General features: G+C 35.4%; 1 pseudogene across 1 annotated transcript; it reads left to right on the forward strand.

Moving 5' to 3' along the window:
• The first annotated feature begins 871 nt into the window (after window positions 1-871).
• On the forward strand, window positions 872-4,314 carry LOC143569527 (inactive protein kinase SELMODRAFT_444075-like; annotated as a pseudogene). The gene is made up of 6 exons (XR_013141756.1): window positions 872-1,053; window positions 1,648-2,812; window positions 3,258-3,418; window positions 3,513-3,737; window positions 3,840-3,989; window positions 4,088-4,314. The product of XR_013141756.1 is annotated as an inactive protein kinase SELMODRAFT_444075-like (transcript).
• Window positions 4,315-10,226: the final 5,912 nt, after the last annotated feature.

A 10,226-nucleotide genomic window follows, 5' to 3' on the forward strand; every position in this document is an offset into this window, starting at 1 on the left:
GGGCTTTGACTCATGTTGTTCAACCTGGTGATTATGCTAAATTGTTGGTGGTCATCCCTGCTCAAACAAGTAAACCATTTTATGCTTTTTTTTTGTTATTTAGGGTTCATAGGCTCTCTTTGGGTTAAAGGGTTTATGAGTATGGGTGTAAACGAGCCAAGCTGAGCTCGACTAGGCTCTAGCTTGGCTCGTGAGTCGTTTTCTCAAGCTTGATCTCAGCTCAAGCTCGGCTCGGTTATTATTTATTTTTATATATTTATTTGAGAAAACTTTAAACAGGCCTAGGCTCGTCTCGAGCTCGAGCGTAGTACACTAGTACCTTATATGCCAAAGCTTGACTCGAGTTTGGCTGTGCAATGTGAAATTAACACATAGAAGTACAAAAGGGTTGAAACTTTAATATACATAAGGCTCGTTAAGGCTCGACAAGCGTAAACGATCTTCCCATATAAGGATCAGGCTCGGGCTCGATAACTAAACGAGCTATATTTGAGGCTTGAGTTAAGATCGAGCTCGATAAGGCTCGGCTCGTTTCGAGCTTTTTATCGATATGAGCTCAAGTAGTTCGCGAGTGGCCCATCTCGTTTTCACCCCTATTTACAAGGGGTTTTACGCTTTTGGTAGATATGATATCCAAACCAAAAATAACAAATACAGAAGGGGAAGGGGGGGATTGACCGAATTCTATGAACTAAACGCTATTGTTGATCTTTTTAGGTCATAAGTTATGGAAAGCTCATCGGAGTGATGTTCGCGATAAAAAAGGAGATATCACGGAATCATGCTCTGAAATGATACTTCAGCTCATAATATATATGATTCTGACAAAGTGAGTTTTGTTATATATATATTTTTTAGAACGACAAAATGCATGAGCCTTTACCACCCAACCAAGGCTGGAATGGCTCGTTTTTTATATTGATGTTTGATTTTGTATTGAATCTGTGTGGTTTGTTAGATAAAGATGAGGATCAAGGTCGTTTCTGGCACCACGCACGGAGTGGTGGCTGCTGAGGCTAAGAAAGCACGAACACAATGGGTTGTTTTGGATCAGTAAGTACGTTATAGCAAAATATATCATATGATTTAAACCCGCATTGGCGGAAAATATTTTGTATGATTTTAGAAAGTAGATTAAAATTAATAAATAGTGGGTTGAAGTTGTTAAAAGCTTGAATTGTTAAAGGTTATAGAATTGCTAGATGTTGTAATTTTTGGTAGATATTGATCAAAATATATTGTTCAAAATAGTCAAATTACATCATTTACATAGAAAACAAAATAAATTAAAAACTTAGCAGATCTTTAAATATGTCTACATGAGAAAAATCCAAAATTAGAGCCCTAAAATATGGTATTTGGGTCGGGTCAAAGCACCAAAACGAGCTCTGGTCCGATCCAAAACCAACCGGTCCCCAACCTAACCGATCGGTGTGGAAGTATATCGGTTGACACCAGTTTAAATCTGCTTAAAACTGGATCGATTTGGTTTTTCTCAGATTTTAATCGGATTTGGTGTTGACCTTTTTACTCGAACCGAAGCGGTTTTAAAACCAATCCGGTGTGGCCCAAAATCGACTTTTTTGTCTCGATTTTCTTTGAATTTTAATTAAATATTAATACTGTATAAATGATTTCTGGTCGCAGGAACTTGAATAAAGAGGCAAAAACATGCATCGAGGATCTAGAATGCAACGTCGTCGTGATAAACAAATCCGGCCCGAAAGTACTTCTCGTAAATTTAGTCGAATCACCAACAAAAGAAGCCGAAAACTCGATTTTTTTCTTAGAAACACCAACAGATTGTTTCAAAGAAAATGAGACCATTTGGGATACAACCAAAGTCCCCAATGTAACACCCATAGGCAGCCCCGAACACTCGTCCTTCACCACAAACGGCCGCAACACTTCCTCGTTATCAAGTTTAGATCTACAGTTCTCCCCGTTTTTCGTAGCTGATCATGATTGGGATTCAAAAAAACCCGGGTTTCATTCCCATTCCGATTCCATTTCCAATTCCGTTCCTGACTGTGAAAACATGAGTTATAACAAACTTGACAATTCCAATTCCAATTCCAATTCCAACTCCAACTCCAACTCCAACTCCAACTCCAACTCCAACTCCAACTCCAACTCCAATTCCAACTCAAATTCCATTACCACTTCCAATTCCATTTTTAACTCCAACTTCAATTCCACTTCCAATTCCAATACCACTTCCAATTCCAATTCCACTTACCATTCATGCTTCAGTTTTAAATCCACTTCCAGTAATTCCAATTCAAATTCTAATTCCAATTCCAGTTCCAGTTCCGACCGCGAAAACACAAGCTCACATTCCCCAATCACCGACGCATTACGCGTCAAATTCTCCAAACTCGACAACCGCCTCGAAACGACACCCAAACACGCAAAAAACACACTTCCATCAACCCGACACCCGCCACATAAACCTCCACCACTTTGTTCCATATGCCAACACAACCCACCCGTGGCCGGAACACCACCAAAACTGTTCCTTTATAACGAACTTGAAGACGCCACAGACGGGTTTTCAGAGGCCAACTTCTTGGCAGAAGGCGGGTTCGGGTCAGTCCACCGAGGGGTGCTGAAAGATAACCGGATGGTTGCTGTTAAACAGTTAAAGATTGGTAGTGTTCAAGGTGACAATGAGTTTTACTCTGAAGTTGAGTGTTTGAGCTGTGCACAGCACCGTAATATTGTAATGCTATCGGATATTGTGTGGATGATGACCAGAGGCTGCTGGTTTATGAATATGTTTGTAATGGCTCACTAGATTCTCATCTTTATGGTACAACATTACATTACAAATCCTCTGTTTCTGTTTTAAGATACATTTGGGCTCAAGCTCGCCTCGCTTGACTTACTAGAGCTTGAGCCCGGCTCGTCACGAGCTTTGTTTCTAAAGCTGAGCTCAGCTAGTGAGTAGTTTTGAAGCTCGCCTGCTTGAGCTCGGCTTGTTTGTTATTCATTAATTCATTTATGAATACAATTATTATATATATATAATAGTTATATAAATTATACGCTCGTGAGCCAGCATGAGCTGGATAAGTAAAGTTCGGGCTTGGGCTCGTTAGCTTATTTATAGGATCGAGTTCATTTAAGTTTGGCTCGATTGTTATTAAATAATTATATACATTCATTTATAATTATCTTTTATACATGTCAAATTTGGTGAAATTCAACATTCAAATGAACAAAAATTGATTGAAGAAGCTGCATTTTTATTTTAGAGCAAAATCACGGGATATTGGAATGGTCTGCCCGGCAAAAGATTGCGATCGGAGCTGCCTGTGGGTTAAGGTACCTTCATGAAGAATGCAGAGTGGGTTGTATTGTTCATCGCGATATACGTCCGAATAATATTCTACTAACTCATGATTTTGAAGCTTTGGTATGCATAAATGTAACTCTGTTTTCAATTTCCAGTAGATTTTGACTTTTCAAGTCAACCCTGATCGAGACCTCGTTTTGGAATGTGAACACAGGTTGGAGATTTTGGACTGGCTAGGTGGCAGCCGGATGGTGAATCGGGTGCTGAAACTAAAATAATTGGAATGTTCGGGTATTTGGCTCCAGAATACGCGAAAAGTGGTGAAATTACTGAAAAGGCGGATGTGTATTCATTCGGGGTGGTGTTGATTGAGCTCATTACAGGACGAAAAGCGATTGATATGACCCGACCTAGGGGCCAACAATGTCTTACTAAATGGGTATGGAAAAAAATGTCTGCGGGTTGGCCCAACCTGTATGACCCGAAAATATATTGGCGCTTTATCCATTTTGCCTTTAATTCTTGTGCATTTTGTGAACAGGCCCAGCCGTTGCTCAAGGAGACCGCCATTGCTGATTTGATTGACCCGCAACTTAAAGACAATTACACGGAACAAGAGGTTAGATGCATGTCACGTTGTGCGTGGTTGTGCATTGGACGGGACCCACATTCGAGACCTCGAATGTCTCAGGTATGAACATTAAACTCTGAAGTCCGAACACACTTTTGTTTTGTATAATTATTTGTAACGATTGTCTCAATTTTTTATTATTTTTTTTTGGTAATTAGGTGCTATGGATGTTGGAAAATAATGATATTAAGTGATTGATACGTAAACGGGTGTGTTTTCAGCAACCATTTTCGGGCTGGACAGTTGATGGAGACGTAGTTTAGTACGCAGAGTCGATGGATAGTTGAAATATTAACATTTTATGCATTTAGTGGAATACTTGTACAACTGTACATATACATTTATATATACAGAAGTAAAAAGTGTTACATGTTAAACGAACTTGTAACTTGTAAGTTTGGGGCGAATACGTTAGCTTAACGGGCTGAGTGTAATTAACTAGTTCATGGGTCAACCCGTTTGTTTTTTTATTTATTTATTTTGAGAAAAGATAACTTTGTGTTATAAAGTAATACTTATTCGAGTATTGTATGTCAATTCTTAAATGCTAAAATATAAATCGGTGCGATGTTTCAGCCGCTTAAACACAATTATTTTGCATAAATCTGTGTTTTTGGGTAAACTTGGTAGTGATATATAGAAATAAAAACACTTGAACCGACTTTGTTTGTGTCAACCCGAAGGGACCTAGATAACTAAAGTAAGTAGTGTATTGTATCCTGCGTGGTTAGTATTATACATTTTATATGATTGTGAAAATTAATATCTAAAGATATGTGTTGATCTGTTGAATTAAGCTTATGTTAAACAAGAACACATGACATACAAAAGCTAAAGCACAAGATAAGAAACAGTCTTCTTTTTATTGCCGATAGCAGACACAATTTCATTTCGGCCCATTTACATTTTAATCCAGTTGCGTTTTAACTTTAGCCCATTAGTTAAGACTGAAATATCTTGATCTATTTTAGGGGTGTCTAGAGGTGCACAAACCAGGTATTTTGTAGGAACCGGGTAACTACGGTTCGGATATGGTCAATAAAAGTCAAAACTAGGTTGGGTAAGAACCGGTTTCGAGTATAGTCGGGTATTTGACTGGGATTTTTCGAGTCAGGTTCTGATCGGGTTAAGGTGGAACCGTTTCCGACGGGCCCGGTTCCGGGTACAAGTTCGGGGAGAAACCCAATACCAGGTCGTACACGCGGGTTAGGTACAGGTAGGAATCAGTTGCAGGTCAGATACACTGGGTTGGGTCCGGAACGGGGCATTGTGTGCACCTCTAGGGGTGTTTTGAAAGTAATGAATTTAGACCTGAAACTTCTAGCTATAAGTATTTATTTAACTAATTGTAAATGAATTCGAGCTTGAAACCGTTGGCTACAATAATGAATTGCGCAATAAATCCAATTATAAATATTCAAAAAAGTTCGATGTTGTTTGGTTCGGCTCGATTTTGGAATGAGGCATAACCAAAACTAAGCATAAGTTTTGTCGAAAATTGTTATTAGCTTGGACAAGTGATTTTGGTTTTCGGTTTCAGTTCGATTAATCATTTTTGTTCTCATCCCTATCTATTATTATCTCATCATCAGGTTTCTTTAAATCATTTTAACTATTTTTCACTTTAGTTTAACCTTATAAAAATAAAACACCTCAAAGTGTAGCATATGTATTATGTATATATTTACATGCAAATGAGGACGTATCATATGATGAAATAGATACATATTTTTTATTCGTGTTTCATTCATTAAAAGACAATGCTGACATTGATACAGAAGGCAAACGGACAACAAGCTACACGCATCTCCGTCACAATTTATACCTTCACCAAAACTCACAGTTTTTTTCATTGCATTTTCTAGTGTCCATATTACCATCATTATTAGCAGTTTCACCTATTCACGGTACGCATATATCTGTTAATAATTGATGCAGACAGTTCATGACTTTGAGACAGTGGATTCATTTCATCTTGTTTTTTTCAGATGGTGACAACACCATTATCATATAAAATGTTAGCTTTAGACAGAAATCAAACCAAAAATGGACTGAAAGTAATATAGACATGGTTGTTATAACAAAAAAATGTTAAGGTGGGCAGGTGTCAAGAATAGATGGTTGGGTTGAAACGCCGTCATTTTTAGGATTGGTCGAAACATGTTCGGTTTCGGTTGGCTTGCAAACACTTCTTTCAAGTTTTCTTATATATCAATAATGTGTTAATTATGATTAGTAACATAATTATATTACTTTAAACAAAATGATTTAATAGATTGTATGCATATGTTACCGACTTACGTACAAACTCTTCGACACGTTAGACTCATTTAGTTAGCTATTTTTTTATTTGACGTACGTATTTGAAATATAACACAACCAAATCAACACACTTACAATTAAACATGTCAAAATTGCCACATAGAGTTGTAATTATACTATTTATGGCTGGCCAAAGCAGGCTTAGGTGAAAACAAATCTTTTTTACCTACACATATACGATCATGATTTTGTTATGAATGAAAAAGTTTATTCATATATTTATGTTTTGTTTTGTGGAAAATGATTTAGGAGGTTGTAAGCATTTGAATATAAAGATAAGCATACACTTGAGAAAGGTTTTTGATTTAGGTACGTAACATACAATCATTTAACCTAATTCTGTTTTAGCTAACTTTTGATCATTTGTACCCGTTTTACGTGTAAGAAATAAAAATACCATTATTAAGTAAGCGGGCCGTGTACCGCTTACCACTCTATGAGCATATTTGGGAATGAGTTTGAAAAATGCTTATGGCTTTTCAACAAGTCATTTTAAAAAGCCAAGATTTAAGGCTTTTGGAAAACTACTTTTTAGCCCTTTCAAAAAGCTAAAATAAGAAAAAAAAATTTATGATTGCCAAACACATTTAAACTTATTGGCTTTTTGAAAACACCAATAAGACTCTTACAGATTTCTTCTACACCCAGTATTCTTTCAAGTTGATATATACAAATGAAAAAAAAAATCTTTCATGTTAGTTGGCTTTTAACTTAACACAATTGTACTTTTTAGGCCTAGTTGCTCATGTTTGACACTAATATGTGCCCTACACCCCTATTTTAAACACCTTTCTTGTGTATTAAGTCATTTATAAACATATGTGGGAGTGGTTGCATAGTTTGTTTGTCTTTGCTTTTGTAACAAGTACTAGATTGATACATGATGATAATACAACATAATGATGCAATACAAGTACAAAAAGGGTCTAGTGTTGTAATGTTTTTTGTACTTCTATAGTACTTCTGATTAGATCAAAGTGCTCAGATTTGATCCTAGTAATCTAGTATTACTATATTAGTGCTTTTCCACAACTGATATCTAGAACAGATATTATTTTTATTGCCACTAAAGTTAAAATGGTTTTAGGTAATGATAAGATTAGTGCTAGAAAATATATGTGGACCTTTTTCACTTTAAACAACATATTAGGTTGATAAAAGTGATTATGGTTATGATTCTTGATCAACATAATTAGATTTGCATAATCATGTATGAAGTTGAAATAAAATAAAAACAAAGGTATGATGGTACCAAATAGAGTCCGGTTTCTTTTTGTTTGTAAACCTAACATTATCTATCCTTACCATTTTCATGAAAACTCTGTAATATTTTGGCTTCACGCCAAATTAAATATTAGAACCGTTTCGGGAATCACCTTCAAACATATATACTTCCAAGCACCATTTTAAATCCTTACATTGCTACAAATGTGGATCGATATTCGCCATATTTTAGTAATTTACAACAATTTTGGTTTTTGGATATATATATAGCTTGTTTTCAGGGTTGTACTTGATGCATGCATAGTATTACATGTGTGTTTAGACTTTGCTTTTCTAGAAGGAACCAAAAGGTTAGTTATAAACTTATAATAACTATAGTTGGCAAGTTGCCATATTATTGTATGTTGTTTTCATATGATGCCAACCTCACTCCAAATCTGTCACCTTTTTTTTTCAGAGTGGAGACTATCTTGTTTGGCCAATATGACTTAGGTTGTGAATTATTATATAGTTTGATCAACACTTGATATATTTATTTAAGATATCTTAACTTTATTATATAGAATATTTTGTCATGAGAAGGCATAACCTATGGAGGTTTATTAGGCTACATATATGGTGTTAAAAGATTCCTTCTTATAGTAATGCCAATTTCCATATGCTTTTGCATAGATCACCCAATGAAGTGATTTTGTATGTATGAACTCGATTTATAAAATCTAATCCCACCTAATTGGTTGATTCGGTTGACCTCTAATCATGAAGATCGATCTTTAAAAACTAAACAAAAACATTGAATAATTGACGGGGCAATGTCATATATACCCCTTGGCGTATTTGTTGACACATAAAATGTATAAATTCAACACGACCTAATTGGTTGAGTTAGTTGACTTCTAATATTGAAGAGACCCGTCTACGATAAGCCTTGGTATACATGTTAAAAAAATATCATGGTTGAATAATAGATGGGTAGGTTTTACTTTTATATAAACTTCTAGACATATTAGATGACCTAAGGTATGAAAATATCCATAATAGTTTTGTCTTGGTTGATCAAATAACCTACATTTTATTCTAATCTTGGATTCTTGGCAATAATTTCTTTATTTATCATGTCAACATATGTTTACAACTTTAATGATGTTAATGTGAAGATTATTTAAAATGTTAATTGAGCTTTACCCACTATAATAATGAATGCCGGCTGTTGTGAAATATATTTCTAACAGTCCAAACTTGTTTTCATTTTTAAGTTTTCAAGACTAAAATCTTGTAAGTATATTCTTATCATTATTATTAAAAATTGTCAAATATGTGTCATGAGTTTAATTTGCTTATTAATCTTAACCGAAACAGATATAAGAAAGCTATAACACTTTAAGGAATGTGGTTAGTGGCCAAAGAACAACAAATCCACTAAAATAATGTAGTTAAGCATTTTTAGACGAGAGTGATATCAATAAGAGCGACGAGACTCTTGAGAAGTCATTGTTTTGTTGTAAAAAAGAAGATTTTTTTTACATAATATCTTGATCTCTACAACCTAGCTATTGTGTGTACGCAATAATCACTTGCATAGTATTTCATATATTCTAGGGATAACCTTTTGAGATGCCACTTTGGTAGATTCTTTTGTTTTATAAAATATTATTTTGTGAAGATAAGTGATTCTAGTCATAAAAATGTTATCCTTTTTTTAATTGTAAGTGCCCATATTGTAAAAAGGAATATCCATCCAATCATTTATTCTTAGGTTTACATCCAATTTTGTTCAAAACCCCACCTCCCACCACACATATATCATCATCATTATTTCCCTTGGTGCCAAACCTAAGACTTGTCTATCTTTCTCTCTTTATGTGTGCTTTTTAGGTGTTGAATGATTGTGGGTCATTCTTAGTTCTTTGTTTTTGCAACACAACTTTGAGCAAAAATGGGGAGAAAGTGCTCACACTGTGGTCAGGGGCGGACCCACATAGGTCCGATCGGGGTCCCGGGACACCTATGTTTTTTAAAAATTACTTAGAGACGGTATATTAAATTTTGTAAGGACCCCATAAAAAATAATACTTGGAACCCATACTATTAGGATTGAACTGGTACAGTGGAAAGTCCCTTGTTTTACTTGTGAGAGGTTGTAGGTTCAAGCCCCACCATACTCCTTTTTTGTTGTTTTTTTAATATCCTAGTCTTAGTTATTCAGTTAGGGTATTTGTGCTTTTTGTTAGTTTCTCTCATATAGTCATTATCACCATGCAACATATATAATGTTAACATGGATTTTGCATATTCTTTTATTATTTACCTTGTGTATGTATATTATAATTAATCATTTATTTGTGTTAGAGTTATTTTTTCATGTTTTGGTCAATTATGTAAGACCATATATATAGATTACGTTCATGTTTTTCGGGTATGAATTAAAAGTGTATGTTTCATCTAGTTTCTAATTTAGATTCTTTCTACTTACTCGTTTCCAATGACACCATAGTTCCGTGTTTTATTATGTTCCTCGCCTCGACCCGACCCGAATAACGACCGACCCGAAAAATTTTGTAAACCGAAAAAATTGGGACCCCATTGACAAAAAATCCTGGGTCCGCCACTGACTGTGGTAACATAGGCCACAATTCAAGAACTTGCACTAGTTTCAATAGAGGCAATGTCAATAGCACAGTTTTGGTAGGAAATGGTGGTGGTGGAGGAGGATTAAGGCTCTTTGGAGTTCAACTTGACTCACCACACTCT

The sequence above is a fragment of the Bidens hawaiensis genome, unplaced genomic scaffold (genome assembly GCF_021521415.1).
Source record: "Bidens hawaiensis isolate Kalapana, Puna unplaced genomic scaffold, B.hawaiensis_p1.1 tig00001236_1, whole genome shotgun sequence".
Taxonomy (NCBI): domain Eukaryota; kingdom Viridiplantae; phylum Streptophyta; class Magnoliopsida; order Asterales; family Asteraceae; genus Bidens; species Bidens hawaiensis.